Raw genomic sequence first — 25,692 nt, 5'->3', positions numbered from 1 at the left:
ACGTCAGAACACATTAGGCCACTGTAACATCCCTTAGAATAATTTCTGCCACAGTAACGTCCCTTAGAACACTGTACTATCTGAAACACAAATCTACTAAAAAAATAGTTACTGTACTTGAACTTTGGGTATAAAAATCGGTACTCTCAGCGTGGGAGGCAGGAGACTGCAATTACAGCTGCACGTTACACTGAATGATAATGTACGATACACTGCACAATACGCTGCAGGTACACTGCAATTACACCACACGATACACTGCACGACTCTGCATACGCACTGCACTATGTGATACAAGAGAAGTTCTAAAAGAGAAGTTCCTCCTAAAGTAGATGCACATGTCGTGCGACTTGTGCGAAAATCTATTTTACTGTTACCCTCTACCTCATTGAATGATAGAAGAGTAGATGGTTTCTTGAAAAACATTTTTTCTCTGTCAGGGGCTGTTGTAAGGCCAGCTATGGCTTCGGCCTGGATGGCAAAAGCAATGGTAGAATGGGCGGAGGAACTGGAGAGTGGCCTCTCCGCACCTACCAGGGAGCAGGAGTCTCATCTAGGCCATATAAAACAAGCTGCGCAATATTTGGAAGAAGCAGCAATTGATATGGGTACGATTGCTTCTAAAGCATCAGCCTTAACGGTAGCCGCTCGTAGAGCAATTTGGCTACGTACTTGGAAAGCAGATGCAGAATCCAAGAAAGCTCTGGAAGCGTTGCCTTTCGCTGGTAATATTCTGTTCGGAAAGCAATTGACAGATATTCTGAATCGGAAGCTGAATCCATAAAGGTCAGGTTTCCTGCTAGTTATAACCCTAAACCGAGGGGCTCAAAATTTTGGCCATTTCGATGGCAGGGTAGAGCAAAAGGAAAGGATGATTCTAACCAACCCCAGTACAATAAATCAGCTAGGGGTAGGAAGCAATGAGCTAATAGACGGCCAGCTTCCAAACCAGAACAGAAGCCATCAGTTTGAGGGTGCGGGCCTCCGCCTGGAGGATTCCAGGGTTGGGGACCTACTCCTTCACTTTGCACACATATGGCAGCAGTCAACAATATATGCTTGGGTGCAGAAGGTGGTATCTCTCGGTTATGGTTTCCCTTTCAAGAAGCAGCCTCCTCAAAGGTTTTTTTGCATCAGCCCGTCTCGTATAGAGTCGAAGGCCAGAGCTCTGCAAGAAGCAGTTCAGAAATTGCTTCAGTCTGGGGTAATTACCCCAGTACCCCTGACACAAAGGGGACGGCGGTTTTACTCCAACCTATTTTTGATTCAGAAGCCAAATGGATCATTCCGACCAATTCTCAATCTCAAGAAGTTAAACAAATACGTTTTGGGTTCCAAAGTTTCACATGGAGACATTACGCTCCATAGTTTTGGCCATGGTACCAGGAGATTATATGGTATCTCTGGATATACAAGATGCTTACCTGCATGTGCCCATATCACGGTCCCATCAGTGTTACCTCAGGTTTGCCATCCTCCAGCAACATTTTCAGTTCCAGGCTTTGGGGGTAATTCCAAGTTGATCGCAGCAGGATTTTTGATAGCAACTGGGCAAAACCATGTGCACTGCAGGGGAGGCAGATATAACATGTGCAGAGAGAGTTAGATTTGGGTGTGGTGTGTTCAATCTGCAATCTAATTTGCGGTGTAAAAATAAAGCAGCCAGTATTTACCCTGCACAGAATCAATATAACCCACCCAAATCTAACTCTCTCTGCACATGTTCTATTTGCCTCCCCTGCAGTGCACATGGTTTTGCCCAGTTGCTATCAAAAATCCTGCTGCGATCAACTTGGAATTACCCCCTTTGCCCTTTGGCCTAGCAACAGCCCCCAGGGTATTTACCAAAATGATGGTGGTTATGGCAGCTTATCTCCGCAAGCAGGGGAAAAGAATTTTTCCATACCTCGACGATCTTTTAATCCTGGCTCAATCCCAGGAGTTACTCTTGGGCCATCTCCAACAGACAATAGCTTGTCTACAAAGACATGGATGGCTCATAAACTGTGAAAAGTCGTCTCTGAGTCCATCACAACGGATGGTTCACTTGAGGGCCATATTGGATTCAAGTCTACAAAGGATAATCTTACCTGGGAAAAAGATATCCAAGGTGCAGGTAATGATTCAGGAATTGTTGCAGTCAGACAGTATCAGTCCATGCAGCGATGCGAGTGATGGGTCTGATGGTGTCAACATTCGACATGGTGGAATATGCACAATTCCACTCCAGACCCCTACAGCACCTCATTCTAACCAGATGGAATGGAAAACATCAGACAATAAAAAGACAGATGATAAAGCTTCCAGTAAACATAAAAAGGTCACTAGCCTGGTGGCTACAGACGGACCATCTAGACAAGGGGAGACCCTTTTGGATAGCAGATTGGTAAGTACTGACAACGGATGCCAGTCTTCAGGGCTGGGGAGCAGTGTTTGAAAATTTCTGGTTCCAGGGAAAATGGACCACAAGGGAAAAATGCCTGCCAATAAATCTGTTGGAAATAAGGGCCATATATATGGCTCTGGTTCAGGCAAAGGACATTCTGCAAGGAAGACCAGTCCAGATCCGTTCAGACAATGCAACAGCAGTAGCGTACCTCAACCATCAGGGAGGAACTCACAGCAAAAGATTGATGGAGGAAGTGACTCACATACTAAGATGGGCGGAACTCCATCTTCCGGAATTGTCCGCAGTGTTTGTGCCAGGAGTGCTGAACTGGGAAGCGGACTTTCTCAGTCGACACACCATTCAGGAGACCGAATGGGCGTTACACCCGGAAGTATTTCAAACTCTAGTAAACAGATGGGGTCTGCCAGAGATAGATCTCATGGCGTCCCGTTTGAACAACAAAGTTCCGGCATACTGGTCAAGAACAAAGGATCCCGGGGCGATCTTTGTAGATGCACTGTCAGTGAAATGGGAATTTCATCTGGCATATCTGTTTCCTCCAATCTCCCTGTTACCCAGGGTGGTGAGGAAAATAAAGCAAGCAAAGGGAGCCATAATTCTAATAGCTCCAGCCTGGCCCAGAAGGCATTGGTACATAGATCTACTAAGGATGTCCGTGGAAGCTCCAATTCTGCTTCCTCAACGTCCAGATCTAGTAATGCAGGGGCCTTGTTATCACAGCCACCTGGAACGGCTGTCTTTGACAGCGTGGCTGTTGAAACCTCTATCCTAAAATCAAGAGGATTTTCACAACAGGTAATTCAAACCATGCTTAGAGCAAGAAAGCCTTCTTCAGCTCGTATTTATTATCGAATATGGCAGGCCTATATTCATTGGTGTATCGAAAGAGGTACGGATCCAAGATCTTTTAAAGTATCCTGGATTTTGGATTTCCTCCAAGCAGGAATGGATAAGGGTTTAAAGGTGGCTTCCTTGAGAGTTCAAGTATCAGCATTAACTGTATGGTTTCAGAAAAAGATTGCTAACCTACAGGATGCGCATACTTTTTTTCAGGGAATGTTGCATATTCAACCACCGTTTGTTCCTCCGGCAGTACCCTGGGATTTAAATCTGGTTCTTAAAATCCTTCAGGGGTGTCACACGCCATAGGCGGCGTTCACCGCGCTTACCCCTGCGTACCTGCTTGTCTGTGTTGCGGCCTTCGGTGGTCCACGGCTCCGGCTTCTGGCTGGTGCGGCTCCCGGCGGTTCCCCGGGGGCAGGGGCGCCCCATGACACCCGGCATCACGTGGGCGGGGAGCAGGTGACGTCATCAGACTGTTCCGCCAATCCAGCGGAGGCGGGAGATTCAAAGTCAGACGCCAGGCAGAGCCCCGGCGCCTGAGTATCGTCTTTTCCCCTGAAGTGGATGCCAGTGCTCCTGTTCTCGGCGGATCTCTCTGCAGCATACCCCAGTGTCTCCGGCATTTCCAGGTGTCAGTGTTGCACAGCTTCCAGCGTTCCCAGCCGCTGCTGGGTTTCACTGCGCTCCAGTCACCAGAGCTTCTTGGAGTCAGCGTGGGCTGCAGGTTAAACGTCGCTCTCAAGTTATACAAGTCCTCAGTGTCTTTAACTCTCGCTCTCAAGTTATACAAGTCCTCAGTTTAACCCTCGCTCTCAAGTTATACAAGTCCTCAGTGTCTTTAACCCTCGCTCTCCAGTTATACAACTTCTCAGTGTCTTTAACCACCGCTCACAAGTTCTTCCAGTCATCAGTGTCCTTAACCACCGCTCTCAAGTTCTTCAAATCATCAGTGTCTTTAACCACCGCTCTCAAGTTCTTCAAATCATCAGTGTCTTTAACCACCGCTCTCAAGTTCTTCAAATCATCAGTGTCTTTAACCACCGCTCTCAAGTTCTTCAAATCATCAGTGTCTTTAACCACTGCTCTCAAGTTCTTCAAATCATCAGTGTCTTTAACCACTGCTCTCAAGTTCTTCAAATCATCAGTGTCTTTAACCACCGCTCTCAAGTTCTTCGAATCATCAGTGTCTTTAACCACCGCTCTCAAGTTCTTCAAATCATCAAAGTCTTAACCACCGCTCTCAAGTTCTTCAAATCATCAAAGTCTCTTTAACCACCGCTCTCAAGTTCTTCAGTCACCAGTATCTTTCACCATCACTCACAAGTACTTCCTGGACATTTCCCCATACGCTCCTTCTCTGTTATGTGACATTGTGTTGTCCTTTTCCTGCAATAAAGTTCCTCAATAATTTCATCAAGCCTTACTGTCAGAGTCCTGTATGAGGAAGACCTACAGATGTAGCCACCTTTATCTTGAGTGGCTGAGGCGTTTGTCCCGATCGAGCATATGCAGCGTAGGGAGGTGCGCCTAGTCACAGAGAGGCGTACCTAATCGCACGGAGGCAGACAGAGCGTTTGGCGTTACCTTTACGTGTAATACCTGCGATCAGCCACCAGATGTCGCTTTTTACAATCACCACCGAGCATGCGTGTGGTCTCTCGTAAAATACAATACTGAAATATATAATAAGGACTACTTTACTAAGGCGTCTCATTACGCTGCATACAGTAAATACTCATTACGCTGCATTAATTAATACAGTACTGTATATACGACACAGACGCAAATAGTACAGCATACAGTATATGATCCATCTACAATACTTTATGAATACTGTATGTGAGCGTCCAAGTCCCGCAGACAAAACATAAAACCAGTAGTGTACACTGTCGCAAATGGATGTGTGTTAGAAGTTCACTATTGCCTCTCAAGATTAGGAATTTTGTACAGTATGTTATCGTCCTAATCCCGTAGCCATTACAGCATAATCAAAACCAATGGATTTATACATTTGTCTGCGGCGAAGTGGTGAAGTGTTTCGCTTCCTATACTCAGAGTCCCGGGTTCGATTCCTTAAGTACGAATGCATGTTAGTTTTTTTCAGACACTTTTTATTTTTTTTATTCACATAAACCAGGGCAAAGCTGCATGAGCGGTTCTACTGTTAAGGTTCTATGCTCCGTACAGTACACATACAATTCTGTAGCTGGGCAGACTCAATAGAAATGGCTACCACCTATGACTCCTTGCCCCACAGAGGCCCTAGGCTACGGAGCAAGTAATAGTCCAGATTGTACAGACTATGGGGCAATGCTGAAGGAGCGTCACAATCCCCTAGCTAAAATACACAGTATGCACATTATGGTACACCGGACTCGATCGCATAGCACACTGGTAAAATGGCCGCCGCCCCTGAACCCTTTTGCAGGCTATGGGGCAATGCTGAAGGAGCGTCACAATCCCCTAGCCAAAATACACAGGGGCGATGGGGATAAGCTACTGTAGGATTGCATACAGTATTACGGTACACCGGACTCAATCGCATAGCACACTGTCAAAATGACCACTACACCTGAACCCCCACCTCGTGGCAGGCAGCAGTCGGGTATGGAGTAAGAAATGGCATAAGTTGTGCAGGCTACGGGGCGATGCTGAAGGAGCGTCACAATCCCCTAGCCAAAATACACAGAGATAAGCGAGGTCTATGCACATTACAGTACGTTACACCGGGCTCGATCGCATAGCAAACTGACAAAACACAAGTTTTACATAAAGCAGGCCAAAGCTGCAGGAGAGTTTCTACTGTAAAGGTTCTATGCACCGTACGGTACACATACAATTCTATAGCAGGGCAGACTCAATTAAAATGGCTACCGCCTGTGACTCCTACAGTAGCTCCTAGGAGGCACTCAGCTATGGAGCAAGTAACAGCACAGATTTTGCAGGCTATGGGGTAATGCTGAAGGAGCGTCACAATCCCCTAGCTACAATACACAGGGGCAATAGGGATAATCGAGTGGCTGGAGGGGGTGTCCCCTTGATTTAAGGGGTCCCCACTCCTCCAGGGTACCCCGGCCAGGGGTGACTAGTTGGGTATTTAATTCCATGGCCGCAGGGACCGGTATAAAAGTGTCCCCCGGCTGTGCATTATCTGTCCAGCTTGTGGAGCCCGGTGCTGGTTAAAAAACTAGGTGGAACCCCTATGCTTTTTGTCCCCCAAGCTGCAGGAGAGTTTATACTGTAAAGGTTCTATGCACCGTACGGTACACATACAATTCTATAGCAGGGCAGACTCAATTGAAATGGCTACCGCCTGTGACTCCTACAGTAGCTCCTAGGAGGCACTCAGCTATGGAGCAAGTAACAGCACAGATTTTGCAGGCTATGGGGTAATGCTGAAGGAGCGTCACAATCCCCTAGCTACAATACACAGGGGCGATAGAGATAATCGAGTGGCTGGAGGGGGGGTCCCCTTGATTTAAGGGGTCCCCACTCCTCCAGGGTACCCCGGCCAGGGGTGACTAGTTGGGTATTTAATGCCACGGCCGCAGGGACCGGTATAAAAATGTCCCCCGGCTGTGCATTATCTGTCCAGCTAGTGGAGCCCAGTGCTGGTTCAAAAAATACGGGGAACCCCTACGCTTTTTTTGTCCCCCTTATTTTTTGCACCAGGACCAGGCGCAGAGCCCGGTGCTGGTTCTAAAAAGATGGGGGATCCCGTGTCCATTTTTTCCGTATTCCTGCCGGAATTCGACCGCAATTGCATATACTGTACCCCTTAATGTCACTGCTTACAGTATACAGTATTTAGACATGAGCTTGTGTACAGTATCTGTCATGAGGTGCTTTTTTCACTGACACTATAACTTTTTTCTATTGTAATATACTGTACAGAGGCGGCAAACTAGCCAAACGGGAATAATCAGCTTCTGCTGAATAAAATGAGATGCTACAGTACATGCCTATATTCTGTGAGTGACTGCGGCTCTATGAAATTAAATCAGAAAATGTAAATATGAAATGCATTACTAATGTGTGGCATTACTGTACTGTATGTGTATAAGGTGTACTACAATATTTTCTGGTGTAACATAAGGAAAGGGCACTACTGCATGGTCTAATGCAGTGGTTCTCAAACTCGGTCCTCAGGACCCCACATAGTGCATGTTTTGCAGGTAAACCAGCAAGTGCACAGGTGTATTAATTACTAACTGACACATTTTAGAAGGTCCATACAGTAGGTGGAGCTAATTTTTTCACTTGTGATTCTGTGAGACCTGCAAAACCTGCACTGTGTGGGGTCCTGAGGACTGAGTTTGAGAACCTGTGGTCTAATGTAAATAAAGATGAATGTGGTGGGGTGTAATGTGAATAAGGGGCAATACTGTTAGGAGTAATGTGGTACTATGATATGATGTAATGAGAATAAGAGACACTACTGCATGATATAATGTGAATAAAGTTGCAGTACTGTGTTGTGTCATTTCATCTTCGGGTATTATTGTGTTACCATGCCCCTTCCCAGCAAGAACATAATGTACACTGTTTTGGGCTGGCACTAAATGTGCACATTGTTCTTATTTAGATTATAGGGGGTAGGAGCGACAAAATGGGTGATGGTGCTGGGAAAGGGGTGCAGGGTTAGAGGCGGAACTACGTAGCATCTATGCAAGAGGGCATCAGCCAAAATCTAGCATAGGGCATCATGTTGGTCAGGTATGGCTCTGATAATACTGTATACTGTACTCTTACTGTACTTTGCATTCAATACAGATACTGTTTGCACACAGGTTTTACATGAATCATTGGCAATGCTGCAGGAGTGTCTCATTAGGCAATCTAAAATATACCACGACTATGGGTGGGGATACAGTAGGGAAGTTCTGTCACCATAAGCTGTCTGCCGTGTATAGCATATTTCCATCTGAGATGCATTTGTGTGTTTGTAATAAGAAAAAAACATTTTACTGTACATTTAGTGGATACAGTATTTCTCCCCCATAATGACGTATCATACTGTACAGGTACCCTCATGTACTGTACCGTACCATACTGTAAAATTGAATATTTATTGGAAAAGCATCAATATTAATGTAAAAAAAAGTATTTATTACAACATCCGATTCCATGTACTGCACTGATCAAAATGTACAGTACTCTTATTCAGGACTTATAAAACTGAAAATAACTGTTCATACACATCAATAACATTACTACTGTATAATATTCTACATTAGTTTATGCAATAATCAGACAAAGGCAATTTTATAATTTTTTTTAATAATGCACCAATTTTAAATTTTAAACAGAAAATACAGTACAGAACTACATATTTGTGGCTTGACCATTTCTTTCGACTACAACAGGTAATACTTTATACAGGTGATTTATATAATTATTACAATGTTCAGGTGTGAGTACTTCTAGCCAAAATTTCTTTATCCCATCCAACAGTTGCTGTTTTGTTGTTGGCTTCGCAACACTCCTAATGTACCTCTTCAATTGAGCCCACACTAATTCGATTGGGTTCATGTCTGGTGATCTATATAAAAAAAAAAAAAAAAAAAGCGTATAGAAAAAATTAATGACATTACAGTAAATAGAGAAAATTAAACATACAATATTGTACTGTTTATTAAACAAAAAAATAAATTTACAGTACTAGAGTGCTATCCAAAATTTTACTTGTACACTGTTGAAAGAATACTCACTCTGGTGGTGTGCGTTCCCAATTCATACCTTTCTCTTCCATAAATTTGGCTGAGGCGGAGTGTTTAGGATCATTGTCTTGGAATATCCTATGGTGAGTTGGGTAATATTTATTCACAAATGGCACCATACATTCCTCTACTATTGTTTCTTGGAAAAATTTCTTATCCATGATCCCTACAGAAATCAAAAAATGTTGTTCATTAATAAGCAACTCCTTTTATTGTGCAGTTACATGTACTCTACAGTACAGCATGTATTTTTACAGAACACAGGCACAGAATAAAGTATAGTACTGTACCTTCGAAAAATAATAGGGGACCAGCTCCTAATCGTGATATGCCTCCCCATACATGGACTTTCAATGGATGCTTTGGACGTGGTTTTAATGAGATATGGTTACGTTTCCGGAATGACATTCTGGAGAACCGCTCAAGGGCAACAGACGATTCATCTGTGAAAATTACATCATCAAATGTTTCACCACTCTCAATCCATCGCCGTGCCTGTTCCACTCTCTTTTCTTTATTCACATCTCTTATCATTGGAGATATCCTGTGAAGAGCCAAAAATAATGAAATCAGATACAGTTATGAAATTACAGATTTACAGATTACTGTATATACAGTAGACTGTATGTGCAGTATACTGTATTATATACCTACTGTATACATTAAACTGTACATACATTAAGGTACATACAGAGTAATATATATATATACATACTGTACACACACACACACACACACACACAGTATACAGTATGTAATCATCACAATAAGCCGGCAATGCTTCATTGCTGTCTCTGAATGCCTATACAGTAGGTATCTCTTTTGGGATAGAATATATACAGTATATACACACACACATACTGTATATAGTATAAAGTACACACTCTGTATAATGATTTATGGCATTGTTATATCACGTATCAAGGGATTATTAACAGTGCATTTACTGTATGGTTTATACTGCTTTCAGTATTTTACCTTGTTGCGCCAAAGGTCCATCCCATTTTCCGTCGCATCCTTCTGATGCTGGTGGCCGATATGTCCAGGTCATACTTGGAATGGAGAATTCGTTTTATTTGCAAAGCAGTACGCTCATCATCCTCACGAGTTAGTTCCTCCACAATTTGTTGCACTCTCCTACAGTACAATACAGTATGAAAAATATTAATTAATGAACAGCACAATCACAGTTACAATAGATGAAGTTTTTTTTTTATTTCCAAAAAATTGTCTATGGTATAAAGGAAGTCATTTAAACATTACAGTAGTGTACAGTACGTACCATGTGCATTTTGTAGGAAATACAAATCTGGGCGTTGTTCTCTCGAATGCATGATAGCGCACCGTTTCTAAAGTGACTATAATGCCACTTTCCTTGAGCCATGCATGGATCTCTTTGATGGTTTTATTTTCTTTTTTCATGTTGGCGATTATCTTGCTCATCGTTTTGTTGATAGTTACTGGCATGTTGTCCAACTATAATTCCTGTATGGAGAAAAAACATTTGTGAATACTGTAGTCTAAAATTTACACATCTGAAAATGTATAAGAGTTTTATGATAGAAGTTAATACTGTACATGTTTACTATCCAGTACCTGATGTTCAAATTTAAGTATTGTATACTGTACAGTACTGAAAATACCACTTCAGTGTTATGGACTGCAATTAGTTTCCTGTATGAAACAGATACAGTACAGTAAATAACCCTCCTTGGAAGTGCATGGGCCCTGTGAGACTTACAGTAGTGTACAGCATAAGGGGCGACTGACATGATGTACAAGCATTACATACAGTACATGTCAGTACTGTATGTAAATTCTTCAATTATTGCCTAACAACAATGCTGCTTACTGTATATTAAATACTGTAGGCCTAGAAATGTGCATCTCAATATAGTAGTTAAAAACACAGGGGCCTATGTGGATAAGCGAGTTCTATGCACACTAAAAATGGCCGCCGACCGTGAACCCCCAGCACGTGGCAGCACTCGGATATGGAGTGAGATACAGTATGGTATACATTTTACAGGCCAGGGGGCAATGCTGAAGGAGCGTCACAATCCCCTAGCTCAATTACACCGGCGAGGTCTATGCACATTACGTTATACCGAGCTGGATCGCTTAGCAACCTGACAAAATGGCCGCCGACCGTGAACCCCCAGCACGTGGCAGCGCTCGGATATGGAGTGAGATACAGTATGGTATACATTTTACAGGCCAGGGGGCAATGCTGAAGGAGCGTCACAATCCCCTAGCTTAATTACACCGGGATAAGCGAGGTCTATGCACATTACGTTATACCGAGCTCGATCGCTGAGCAACCTGACAAAATGGCCGCCGACCGTGAACCCCCAGCACGTGGCAACGCTCGGATATGGAGTGAGATACAGTATGGTATACATTTTACAGGCCAGGGGGCAATGCTGAAGGAGCGTCACAATCCCCTAGCTTAATTACACCGGGATAAGCGAGGTCTATGCACATTACGTTATACCGAGCTGGATCGCTTAGCAACCTGACAAAATGGCCGCCGACCGTGAACTCCCAGCACGTGGCAGCGCTCGGATATGGAGTGAGATACAGTATGGTATACATTTTACAGTCCAGGGGGCAATGCTGAAGGAGCGTCACAATCCCCTAGCTCAATTACACCGTCGAGGTCTATGCACATTACGTTATACCGAGCTGGATCGCTTAGCAACCTGACAAAATGGCCGCCGACCGTGAACTCCCAGCACGTGGCAGCGGTCGGATATGGAGTGAGATACAGTATGGTATACATTTTACAGGCCAGGGGGCAATGCTGAAGGAGCGTCACAATCCCCTAGCTCAATTACACCGGCGAGGTCTATGCACATTATGTTATACCGAGCTGGATCGCTTAGCAACCTGACAAAATGGCCGCCGACCGTGGTACTGTGAGAAAAAAAATAACAGTGCTGTAAGTGAAGCTGTCAAACGTAAATTAACAAACAACTATCACTGTAATTTACCATCCTCATCCCGTAGCGCAGCACGGGTATTCAGCTATCTACAATGTTATTTATACTGTGTGTTTAATATTTACAGTTAGTTTTGTAAACAGACATTCTTAACATCACGGGCAACCAGATCTCACACGAAGTGTCCCACCCTCTCTCCCATCCGGATTGCAGCGAGTTATCTGTGATGGTCAGGACAGGGGGGTGGGACTATAGAAATCACTATGTACTGTACACTACTGTATTTGACAATACTTACCAGCTTGGCGGCGCCTGTTCCGCCTCCTGTGCCGCCGTGCTACCAGCCCTGTAAAAATATATATACAGTATAATGGCAGCATACTGTACAGTCAATGAAATTCAACATTGACAGCATCTTTATGACATCACAATCAATGGAATTGTTCATTCTAGTACCCTGCACCTAATTACTCAGGAGGGCATAGTGTACTGTACTGTCTTCAAAACTTAAGGGGGACATTTCTAAATGTGACATACAGTACACTTACAGTATCGCTACAGTACAGTAGGTCCAGGGTATTAGACAGAACACTACCTTTATAGACATTGTAACACACATTAGCATTGCCCTTATAAACATTATGACACACATCAGCATGCAGCCCTCCCACCCTTAACCATCTCAGTACTGTTCATTACAGTATAAATTGATTCCATGACAGATGATGCAGCACTCACCTGAATTCATCTTATTCACGTCATGTCACAGTAGTGCAGTTTATTCACGTCACAGTACTGTCCTTGATTCACGTTGTGTCACACAGTAGTGCAGTTTATTCACATCACAGTACTGTCCTTGATTCACGTTGTGTCACACAGTAGAGCACCTTATTCACGTTACTGTACTGTACGTCACAGTAGTGCAGTAGTATATCCACATTACGTCACAAAGTAGAGATCTGCCACAGTCATGAACCTTATAACACATTATGCAAGAGTAATGCACGTCAGAACACATTAGGCCACTGTAACATCCCTTAGAATAATTTCTGCCACAGTAACGTCCCTTAGAACACTGTACTATCTGAAACACAAATCTACTAAAAAAATAGTTACTGTACTTGAACTTTGGGTATAAAAATCGGTACTCTCAGCGTGGGAGGCAGGAGACTGCAATTACAGCTGCACGTTACACTGAATGATAATGTACGATACACTGCACAATACGCTGCAGGTACACTGCAATTACACCACACGATACACTGCACGACTCTGCATACGCACTGCACTATGTGATACAGTACACTGCACAATACGCTGCAGGTACACTGCATGACACACTGCAATTAAACCACACAATGCACTGCACGACACTGCATACTGTATGCACTGCGTGATACAACAACATTTCCCTGCAAAATATGATACAATGTACACTGCACAAAAAACTGCAATTTCAGTACCACATGTGTATACAGTACACTGCACGATGTGATTCACTATGCATTACACTCACTGCACAATACCATATACTGAATGTACACTGCATGACACGCTGCAATTACGCAGCACGATACACTGTGATACACTGCATATACTGTACACTGCATGATACTGTACACTGCACAATCGTAGACCACGTGGATTGTAAAGAACTACTGTATATATACAAGTTTAAAAAAGTAATAATTGTTTTTGTAAAACTCATGTCGATCTTCTTCCATGTCAACTTAACGACCATGTCAACCTACAGTAACTGGTGTCAACCAATTTCAAAAGCCGCACCATCTAGGTCGACACCAAAAAACAAATTGACCTTTTGACCCGGGTTAATGTTTGGTCCTTGTTTAACCATTTGTTTACCACAAATACAGTGCTGTATAGACCGGATACCTGCTGCTACAGCAGCCCCTGCTATAATGTACTGTACCTGTAACTACAGTAACTTAAAGTACAGTTATCTAGAGTAATGTACTGTACTTACAATCCCTTATGGCCTGCAGGCGTCTTGGGGTCCTCCTGACGAGGTCACTCCATCTCCTCTGGAGTGACCTCACTGTTCTCCTCCGGTTATACCTCCGGAGGATGTCCCTGCTGGCCCTCCGGTATGCCCTCATTTTCTCCTCGTTGCTGGCGAGAGTTCTGTCCCGCCAGCAAACGAGGAGACGCAGCTCACCCAGAGCATAAGGACGGTCCCGTACAGCAGCCATGACACCGTCCTTATGCTCAATGAGCGTCTCAGACGTCGTGCGTCTCAGACGTCGTGCGTTCCAAGCATTCAACGTAGTTAATGTACTTTGTGCTTCCCTTAGTTTTGAATATGCCCTTTCTTTGACCACGGTATTTTCCACTGTCTTGCCCTACGCCCTTCCCTCCTGGGAGCCTGCACAGGTCCTATGCAATACACAAATACCGAAGATGTACAGTACAGTACGTCAGAATACACTCATTTCATTGCCGCTGTGCAGTTGCATTTAGCGTAAAAATTCGCTCCTGCAGATGTACTCTGATTTATATGTAACTTGTGTGCACCTTTCCATTGACTGTCTTACAATGTAAATAAAATAATACAGTGTATTATTACAATAAAAAAAAAAAAAGAAAGCACATCAGGTCTCGAACCCTGGACCCCCAGCGTGGGAGGTGGGAGCCTTCACCCCTAGCCCACGATGCCTTATGAGAGACTCCCAATTTCATGTGTGAAAGTACTGCAAACAGCGCCCGGCCCCCACCCCATTGGTGTTGGTTTATGCCTTAGAGGACTCGGACGCTCGCATTTGTAAAGCACGGTATTTTCCACCGCCTCCTGCTAGCCTATTGCCCTTCCCCCCTGGGAGCCTGCATAGATCATGCAGTAGACAGGGAGGGAATTCAGGTCATGTGCAATACACAAACGCCGAATATCTACTGTATAGTACTGTTTTGCTCACTTAGTAGCGTCAGAATACACTCATTTCTACTCATTGCCGTTGTGCAGTTGCATTTAGCGTAAAGAATCGCTCCTGCAGATGTACTTTGATTTATGTGAAACCTGTGTGCATCCTTCCATTGGATGTATTAGAGAGAAAAATTTTTTTTTTAAATGAATGTCACGGGAACACATAAAAAAAATGGTTGGCATTTCCTTCCCATTGGTGTTGGTTTACAGTATGCCGTAGTGGACTCGGACGCTCATGTAATTGCATTTCAAAGGCACAGTACAGTATTTCCCATCGTCTCCCCCTACCCCCATCGCCCTTCCCCCCTGGGAGCCTGCACAGGGAGGGAATTCAGGTCATGTGCAATACACAAACGCTGAAGATCTACAGTACTGTTTTGCTCAGTTAGTAGTGTCAGAATACCCTCATTTCATTCCCGCTGTTTAGTTGCATTTAGCGTAAAGAATCGCTCCTGCAGATGTACTCTGATTTATATGTAACTTGTGTGCACCTTTCCATTGACTGTCTTACAATGTAGATAAAATAATACAGTGTATTATTACAATAAAAAAAAAAAGAAGGCACATCACGTCTCGAACCCTGGACCCCCAGCGTGGGAGGTGGGAGCCTTCACCCCTAGCCCACGACGCCTCATGAGAGACTCCCAATTTCATGTGTGAAAGTACTGCAAACAGCGCCCGGCCCCCACCCCATTGGTGTTGGTTTATGCCTTAGAGGACTCGGACGCTCGCATTTGTAAAGCACGGTATTTTCCACCGCCTCCTGCTAGCTACTGTAGCCCTCCATTCCCAGACGCTCATGTATTTTAAAAGCACGGTGTTTATACATTGTCCTGTACATTCTTCCTTTTACACAATTACTGTAGTTGCGTCTCCATACACATACAGTACTCCATACTTTTTCCACCGCCTCCCGTTACGCCTACAGTATTGCCAGAGCTGTAGATCAATCCGCCGCTATACTGTACGATCGAAAGTACTGGATTAGTGGAGCATTAGCCACACAGTGGTGAAGATGTGTAATGCATGATGAGTATCTAGATCGCCTCAACGCGCCTACCTGTGATTAAACTCAGCTATCGCCTTAGCGTGACTAAACGCCCGTCTCGGCGGAGAAACAGTCAAGATAAAGGTGGCTACATCTGTATATCAAGCCATCCCTGTTCCGACCCAGCTGTGGTTCCTCTCCCCTACCATCGGGAGAACCCCCGAGTTCACAACACCCCTAACCTAGGTCAGTGACCGTATACTCAGGCCTCATGGACCCGGGGGATCGGAGCCCAGAGGCAAGTACCATCCAGGACTTGATTTCTCGAGTACAAGGTCAGGAAGCAGCACAGGGCCATGTGATGCATTATCTCCAGGAATTATCTGGCCGGCTGGATCAAATTCAGACTTCTCTGGCTTCAGTAGTACCGGCCCCAGCTCCAGTGGTTGTCTCTAGTAATGTTCCATCCTCCTCTGGAACTAGGTCACGCCTCCAGCTCCCTACTCCTTCTCGCTATAATGGGAATCCAAAGAATTGCCGTGGTTTTCTCAATCAGTGCGAGGTACATTTTGAACTTCTTTCACATAACTTCCCTACTGATCGGTCCAAGGTGGCATACATTATTTCTTTGCTCGAGGGTTCAGCGTTGGATTGGGTGTCTCCATTATGGGAGCGATCTGATCCATTGGTTTCTAGTTACACCAATTTCATTACGTCATTCCGGAGGATCTTTGATGAGCCTGGCAGGACGACCGCTGCCTCTGCAGACTTGCTTCGTGTCCGACAAGGCTCTCGTTCAGTGGGACAGTATGTGATTAATTTTCAGACCATAGCCTCAGAACTGCGCTGGAATAATGATGCTCTTCGGGCTGCCTTTTGGAACGGGCTCTCTGATCGTCTAAAGGACGAGTTGGTCACTAGAGATTTGCCGGATTCTTTAGAACAGTTGATCTCGCTCTGTGTAAAGGTGGATCTTCGCATGCAGGAACGAGGTGGCGAACGTAGTCGGTCAAATCGATCAAGGGTCCGATCTCTTCCGTCTAAGCAAACGGTTATTCCAAGTCCTGATGAACCCATGCAGATTAATCGATCTCGGCTGTCCCCAGAGGAACGTCAGCGTCGTCGTGAGGGTCGACTCTGCCTTTACTGTGGAGCCGCGGATAATTTTCTCAAGTTTTGCAAGTCTCGCCCGGGAAACGGGCAGTCCTAGCTTGTTCTGGAGGAGTCGAGCTAGGGGTTTCTTCTAAACCTTCTCCGCCAGTGGACTGTTTACTCTCCGTGTCTCTGTTCTCCGAGTCAATAGCCAAACCCGTTAAGGCTCTGCTGGACTCAGGGGCTGCAGGGAATTTTATTTCCCTTTCCTGTGCCCAGGATCTGGGTTTTCAGCTACGGTCGGTCGAACGACCTATTACGTTGACTGCTATCAATGGTACCCAAATCTGATTTCAAGTTGTACAGTACCAATCAAACTGCAAGTTGGAGCTCTGCATCAAGAACACCTGGAGTTTCTAGTGATTCGAGAGATGCCCCACGATCTGGTTCTTGGCCTTCCCTGGCTCAAACTTCACAACCCTCACGTCAACTGGAGTTCGACCCAAATAACATCTTGGAGTCCTTTTTGTCATTCAAATTGTCTCACCCCTGTCTATCCACTCCGTGTATCTTCCAAGTCAGATGAAGTGCTCATTCCGGAGGCCTATCGGGAGTTTTCTGATGTGTTCTCGGAGCAGGCGGCCGATCAGCTACCACCGTATAAACCCTGGGACTGCCCCATTGAGCTCATTCCGGGAAAATGCCACCTCGGGGCCGCACTTATCCCTTATCATTACCCGAGACCCAAGCTATGTCGGACTATATCAAGTCTAATCTGCAGAAAGGATTCATCCGCCCCTCTACCTCCCCGGCGGGGGCGGGGTTTTTTTTGTGAAAAAGAAGGATGGAGGGCTGAGACCATGTATTGACTATCGTGGTCTAAATGATGTCACCATTAAGAATAAGTATCCTTTGCCGCTCATTACGGAGCTTTTTGATAGAGTTCGCGGAGCCCGAGTTTTCACCAAGCTTGATTTAAGGGGAGCTTATAATTTGATACGAATCCGACAGGGGGACGAATGGAAGACGGCCTTCAATACCAGGGACGGGCATTACGAGTATCTGGTAATGCCGTTTGGCCTCAGCAACGCCCCTGCCGTCTTCCAGGGATTCATTAATGAAGTCTTTCGGGATATGCTATACCTAAATGTAGTGGTATATTTGGATGACATTCTGATATTTTCTAAAAATCTCACAGAGCACAGAATACAGGTCAAGGAGGTACTTCTTCGTTTGCGAGAGAATCACCTTTATGGCAAGATTTCCAAATGTACTTTTGAGGTTCCTTCTATTTCATTTTTGGGTTACATCATTTCAGGCACGGAGCTTCGTATGGATCCAGAGAAACTCACTGCCATCCGGGACTGGACTCAGCCTCTTTCCTTGAAAGCGGTACAACGATTTCTGGGTTTTGCAAATTACTACCGGAAATTCATAAAGGGATTCTCTACCATCGTGGCACCTATTACTGCCCTAACTAAGAAGGGTTCTGACCCAAGTCGTTGGTCCTCCGAAGCTGTAGCAGCGTTCGCTCAGTTAAAGGTGTTACGTTCCTGGTGCTCAGAACAGGAGAGATGTTGCGTAGTGAGTCCAGAGCACCAGGACGTGACGCTGAAATAAGGTGTGGTGTGGAAATAGCCCCTACCTCCATTGTTTTACCCGTGTGGTCAGTTCACGCCTGCATGACTATGGTTTCTTGGGCCCACGGCAGCCGTGTTTGAAGGGCGGATTAGGTCTGCGCAACTCCGATGCCCCCAGGTCTTAGAGTGAGACAAGGCGTGAACCGAGACAGGATAATAACAAGGGGACCTCTAACTAAAGCAACAGAAGGCTAGGGGCTCCTAACTACCCTAAAACTAAATATATGTGCGGCACGCCGCCAAAGGAAAAGAAGGAAGGATTCCCAGGACCGGCTTCAGAACTCCAGGACTCAGGAGCACGAGGAACAGAATCGACCAGATACAGCAGACCAGGAGCAAACTCAGCAAGGCAGGAACAGCGTACAGGAAGCTATCACCGGCGAGGCTGCAGTGTGCTGGCTCCCATAAAAAGGCCCTGCTGGCCAATGACAGGAGGGCCAGCAAAACCAGCCCCCAGACACTAATTAATAGTTGTCATGCAGCTGCCCTGCTGCACGAACAACTAATCCGTCTTATCTGGCAACGGGGAACGCGGTCCGCCAATGGCGTCCCCGTTGCCATGGACCCGGCGGCTGATAACGCCCGGCGTCCTAGCGTTGCCAGGGACCCGGCGGCTACAGTACGCACGGCGTCCTGGCGTTGCTAGGCGCCGGGCGGGCAGCGAGGGAGGTGCGGCGGCCGTGAGCGTCGCCCGGAAGCAGACCGAGCGGCGCTGCGGACCGCGGCACCTAACAGTACCCCCCCCTTGAGGAGGGGTTAAAGAACCCCTAAAGCCGGGTTTCTGAGGAAATTCCTGAAAGAATTATTTCTTAAGTTTAGGGGCATGTAGATCCTTATCCAGGACCCAAGACCTTTCCTCCGGGCCATAGTCTTTCCAGTGAACTAAAAAATACAGCCGGCCTCGAGAAACTTTGGAATCTAAAACCTTCTCCACCAAAAACTCTTGTTGCCCCAGAACATCCACCGGAGGTCTACCCTGAGAAGTTTTCCGAGGGAATCTCCTGGAAGAAATATATTGCTTCAGAAGGGAACAATGAAATGTATTGCCAATTTTGAGTGATTTAGGCAAGCGTGGCCGAAAAGCAACTGGATTGACCTTCTTTACGATAAGGAATGGTCCAATAAATTTGGGTCCCAAATTAGCCGAGGGTTGTCGGAGCTTGATGTTGCGGGTTGACAACCACACTTTATCTCCCACCTTAAAAGTGCATGGGCGTTGGAACCTATCTGAAAAAATCTTTCCTCGGAAGGCAGCCTTCTTAAGGGCAATGTGCACCTTTTTCCAAATCATTCTGAGACGGGAAGTTAAGGTCAACGAAGAGACTGGAAAATGAGGGTAAAAAGAATTGGCTCTAGGATGAAAGCCCAGGACCGAAAAGAATGGCGACTCCTTGGTGGAAGAATGACAGGAGTTATTATAGGCAAACTCGGCCAAAGGAAGAAATTCAGACCAATCATTCTAAAGTTTGGCCGAGTATAGTCGCAAATACTGTTTTAATGACTGATTAACACTTTCAGTTTGTCCGTTAGACTGTGGATGGTACCCAGATGTTAAAGAGAGTTTCATATTTAAAGATGCACAAAAACGTTTCCAGAAACGGGCAATGAATTGTGGTCCCCGATCAGAGACAATATCCATGGGTAAACCATGGAGCCTGAAGACATGGCGGAGAAACAAAACTGCCAACTCTTGAGCGGAGGGTAATCGGGGAAGAGCAATGAAGTGGGCCATCTTACTAAAACGGTCTACTACCACCCAAATGACTCGGAACCCAGCTGAAAGCGGAAGGTCCACCACGAAATCCATGGATATATGTGACCATGGCCTGAGAGGAATGGCTAGATGAATGAGTTGCCCGACCGGCAACGATCGAGATACCTTGTACTGAGCACAAACCTGACAGGAACGGACAAATTCCCTCACATTTTTAGAAAGATTAGGCCACCACACTGAGCGAGAGATTAATTCCAAGGTCTTAGAGATACCCGGATGACCAGAAACCTTATTATCATGAAACTCAGCTAGAACAGTGCCTCTCAGAAATTCAGGGACGAAGAGACGATCTGCAGGAGTGACACTGGGAGCCTGCTGCTGAAGCTGGACTAACTGTGTAAATAAATCCTGAGTGAGGCCAGCCCGGATGACAGACGATGGGACTATGGGGGTAGTAGCCGAGTGGTTATTGTGAACCGTAAGAAAACAACGTGACAGGGCATCAGCTTTCATATTCTTGGAACCGGGCCTGAAGGTGATGATAAACCTGAAACGAGTAAAAAACAGCGCCCAACGTGCCTGTCGAGCATTAAGCCGTTTAGCTGACTCAATATACTGCAGGTTCTTGTGGTCAGTGAACACAGTAATGGTATGCCTTGCTCCTTCCAACCAGTGCCTCCACTCCTCGAAAGCCCATTTACCTGCCAACAATTCTCGATTACCAACATCATAGTTGGATTCTGCGGAGGAGAATTTTCTGGACATGAAGGCACATGGGTGTAATTCCCGAGACTCCGGGTCTTCCTGAGAAAGGATAGCACCCACTCCAACCTCTGAGGCATCTACCTTGACAATAAAGGGGAGATCCGGGTTAGGGTGTCTGAGTACTGGAGCTGAGACAAAGGCCTGTTTCAAGGCCAGAAAGGCAGACTTGGCTTTAGGCGACCAATTGGAAGGGTCTGCTCCTTTTTTTAGTCAATGCCACAATAGGAGCAACCAAATCTGAGAAGGTATGAATAAAACGCCTATAATAATTTGAAACCCTAAAAAGCGCTGGATTGCTTTTAAGTTCGTGGGTTGTGCCCAATTTAGGATTGCCTGGAGTTTTTTTGGTTCCATGAAAAACCCCTTTGGAGAAATAATATACCCCAGGAAGGACACTTCTGTGATGTGGAAATCACACTTTTCCAGTTTGGCGTACAAATGATTTTCCCGTAACCTCTGAAGGACCAGTCGCACATGGGTAATATGTTGTTCAAAGGACTCAGAGTAAATCAAAATGTCGTCTAAATAAACGACTACGAACTTTCCTAGAAAGTTGCGAAGGACGTCGTTAATAAGATCTTGAAATACAGCAGGAGCATTAGACAGCCCAAACGACATCACCAGGTACTCATAATGTCCCGACTGTGTGCTGAAAGCCGTCTTCCACTCATCCCCAGATTTTATTCGGATGAGGTTGTAAGCCCCTCTAAGATCTATGTTGGAGAAGATAACGGCAGTATGGAGCTGATCAAATAGTACCGAAATCAGTGGCATGGGGTAGGTGTTTTTAACAGAGATCTTATTCAGAGCCCGATAATCAATACATGGTCTGAGCGACCCGTCTTTCTTCTCAACAAAAAAGAATCCTGCACTCAATGGAGATCTTGAGGGCCTAATGAAGCCCTTCTTCAGACTCTCCTGTACATACTCATCCATTGCCGTAGTTTCCGGCCCAGACAGGGCATAGAGTCTCCCTTTAGGCAAAGAGGCACCAGGAACTAAGTCAATGGCGTAGTCATAGGACCGATGAGGGGGCAGAATATCCGCATTACCCTTGGAGAAAACATCGGCAAAGTCCTGATATTCCAAAGGAATAAGATCTGGGGTGACTGCCGCAACCCGGACTGGACGGGAAATACATTCCTTAACACAAAAGGGACCCCATCGGGAAATCTCCCCAGACCGCCAATCTATGGTGGGATTATGAAAGGCAAGCCAGGGGTGACCCAAAACTACGGGGACTGCCGGACAATGGGTAAGGTAAAACTCGATTTTCTCCGAATGTAGGGCCCCCACTGTCAGTTGTACTGGAGGTGTGCGGTGAGTGATTACCCCATTAGAAAGCGGACCACCATCCAAGCCGTGCATGGTGATACGTTTATCCAAAGGTATCTGTGGAACGCCCAATGCCTGAGCCCAACCAAGATCCATGAAATTTCCCGCAGCTCCACTGTCGACAAAGGCCGACACCAACGAACTGAAACTACCAAAGGAAATTTTTACAGGAACTAATAAGGAATCATTAGAGGAGATCAATTGTAGACCCAAGTGAACCCCCTCACAATTCACTTGGTCAGAGCGTTTCCCTGCTTATTCGGGCAATTGCGTGCGACATGTCCCTTGCCACCACAATACAAGCAGAGACCAGAATTTAGCCTTCTGGTTCTTTCCTCTGGGGACAGCCGGGAGAGACCCATTTGCATGGGCTCCTCGACGTCCTCAGGGAAAGTATACACACATGGACTAGGGCTGAAACTAGCTCCTCTTTCAGCCCTCTGCTCCCGGAGACGACGATCAATTTTAATAGCAAGCTCCATGAGTTTGTCTAAAGTCTCTGGAGCGGGGTACTGAAGGAGACTGTCTTTAATAACTTCAGACATACCGAGGCGAAACTGACTGCGCAGGGCCGGGTCATTCCAGCCACAGTCGTTTGACCAACGGCGAAACTCGGTACAATACGCTTCTGCTGGATTTTTCCCTTGCTTTAGTGCACGCAGGTGGCTTTCAGCCGAAGCTTCTCTATCAGGGTCATCATACAAAAGGCCTAAGGACTTAATAAAGGCATCTACCGATAGCAAGGCTGCGTCATTGGCTTTTAACGAAAAAGCCCAGGTTTGCGGGTCGCCTTGAAGCAAAGACATCACAATCCCGACCCGTTGAGACTCAGTACCAGAGGATCGGGGCCTTAACCGAAAATAAAGTTTACAAGCTTCCTTAAAATTAAAAAAATCCTTTCGGTTACACGAAAAACGGTCAGGAAGATGCATCTTTGGTTCTGGAATCATACTCGGGGAGGCTCGCAAAAGATCTTCCTGCGATCTCACCCGAAAAGTAAGATCCTGAACCATCTGAGTTAGTTCCTGAATCTGGTTGGCCAAAAGCTGTCTGGGATTCGGTCCTAATACTGCCGGATTCATGAGGCCGAATCTCAAGGCCCACCAAATACAAATAACTCTTTATTCTATTTTGGGCTGGTGATAATGTTACGTTCATGGTGCTCAGAACAGGAGAGATGTTGCGTAGTGAGTCCAGAGCACCAGGACGTGACGCTGAAATAAGGTGTGGTGTGGAAATAGCCCCTAGCACCCTACCTCCATTGTTTTACCCGTGTGGTCAGTTCACGCCTGCGTGACTATGGTTTCTTGGGCCCACGGCAGCCGCGTTTGAAGGGTGGATTAGGTCTGCCCAACTCCGATGCCCCCAGGTCTTAGAGTGAGACAAGGCGTGAACCGAGACAGGATAATAACAAGGGGACCTCTAACTAAAGCAACAGAAGGCTAGGGGCCACTGACTACCCTAAAACTAAATATATGTGCGGCACGCCGCCAAAGGAAAAGAACAACAGAAGATACCACTGTCCACACCCAACACGGCACCGCCGTGGGAGGACAGTGAAAAGTGGAAACCTCCGCAAAAACACCAGTACAAAACAAACGCTAGGATTAAACGGCCTAGGCCGCAACACACGGCAGAAGCCGCTACTCACGGAACCGGGAGAGAACCCCAATCAACCAGAACCCCCAGATGACTGCAACAGGTTCACTTGGACTGGAAGGATTCCCAGGACCGGCTTCAGAACTCCAGGACTCAGGAGCATGAGGAACAGAATCGACCAGATACAGTAGACCAGGAGCAAACTCAGCAAGGCAGGAACAGCGTACAGGAAGCTATCACCGGCGAGGCTGCAGTGTGCTGGCTCCCATAAAAAGGCCCTGCTGGCCAATGACAGGAGGGCCAGCAAAACCAGCCCCCAGACACTAATTAATAGTTGTCGTGCAGCTGCCCTGCTGCACGAACAACTAATCCGTCTTATCTGGCAACGGGGAACGCGGTCCGCCAATGGCGTCCCCGTTGCCATGGACCCGGCGGCTGATAACGCCCGGCGTCCTAGCGTTGCCAGGGACCCGGCGGCTACAGTACGCACGGCGTCCTGGCGTTGCTAGGCGCCGGGCGGGCAGCGAGGGAGGTGCGGCGGCCGTGAGCGTCGTCCGGAAGCAGACCGAGCGGCGCCGCGGCCCGCGGCACCTAACAAAAGGCAGCCTTTATGTTCGCTCCAGTACTTCAACAACCAAATTTTTAAAAATCATTCTTTTTGGAAGTTGATGCCTCCACGGTAGGCATAGGTGCCGTGCTTTCGCAGTACGCTCCAGATGGGAAGTTACATCCATGTGGTTTCCATTCTCGCAAATTCTCTCCTGCGGAACAGAATTACACCATTGGAGACAAAGAGCTTTTGGCAATAAAATCTGCCTTGGAGGAATGGAGATATCTTTTGGAAGGTGCTAAACACCTAATTACAATTTTCACTGATCATAAGAATTTGCTGTACCTCAAGACGGCACAGTGCTTGAATCACAGTCAAGCTAGATGGGCGCTCTTCTTTACACGGTTTTCGTTTGTAATTAAGTACCGGGCCGGGACTTTTAACACCAAGGCTGATGCTTTATCTCGTTCCTTAACAACTTCGGATGAGGAGAATTCCGTTGAGAAGGCTTTGATTCTCAGTCCAGTTTCTATGTCAGCGGCTCCCACCGCTCTGAGTCCTCCTCCTGGGAGAATGTCTGTGCCAGCTAAATTTCGACCAAGGTTGTTACAGTGGGCTCATATTTCCAAGTTTTCCGGTCACCCTGGAGTTCAAAAGATATGGGAGTTTCTACGAAGGTCTTACTGGTGGGACACTATGAAGAAGGATATTCAAGATTATGTCAACTCATGTCCTCAGTGTGCTCAGCACAAAATTCTTTGTTTGCCTCCTGCGGGGTTGTTGCATCCACTGTCCATTCCTCAGAGGCCTTGGACCCATATCTCTATTGTCAAAGTCAGAAAAATATCTCTATGCACACTACCATATTTGCACCTCACACAGGTCCGTGCTGCGCATGCGTACGCTCTCCCGTACGTGCGCATACTCACAGTCGCGGGCACCCGCAGGCGCATGGTATGCGTATTTACGGTAGAGTTTATGCGATCGTAGCGTGCGACTCAATCATTACATATTTTCACTAATAATGTATTTTGTAGATCATGGTCCCTTTGATAGATTCTGAAAGTTTGGTTAATATAGAATGTTTATGAACAGAGGAATCCCTCTTTGTTTGATACGAAGGGTCAGACAGGAGTAATACAGTGGTGTTTAGTAT

Source organism: Pseudophryne corroboree, chromosome 1 (assembly GCF_028390025.1).
Source record: "Pseudophryne corroboree isolate aPseCor3 chromosome 1, aPseCor3.hap2, whole genome shotgun sequence".
Taxonomy (NCBI): Eukaryota; Metazoa; Chordata; class Amphibia; order Anura; family Myobatrachidae; genus Pseudophryne; species Pseudophryne corroboree.
The sequence above is the reverse complement of the archived record's forward strand: the minus strand, read 5'-3'. Positions refer to the sequence as shown.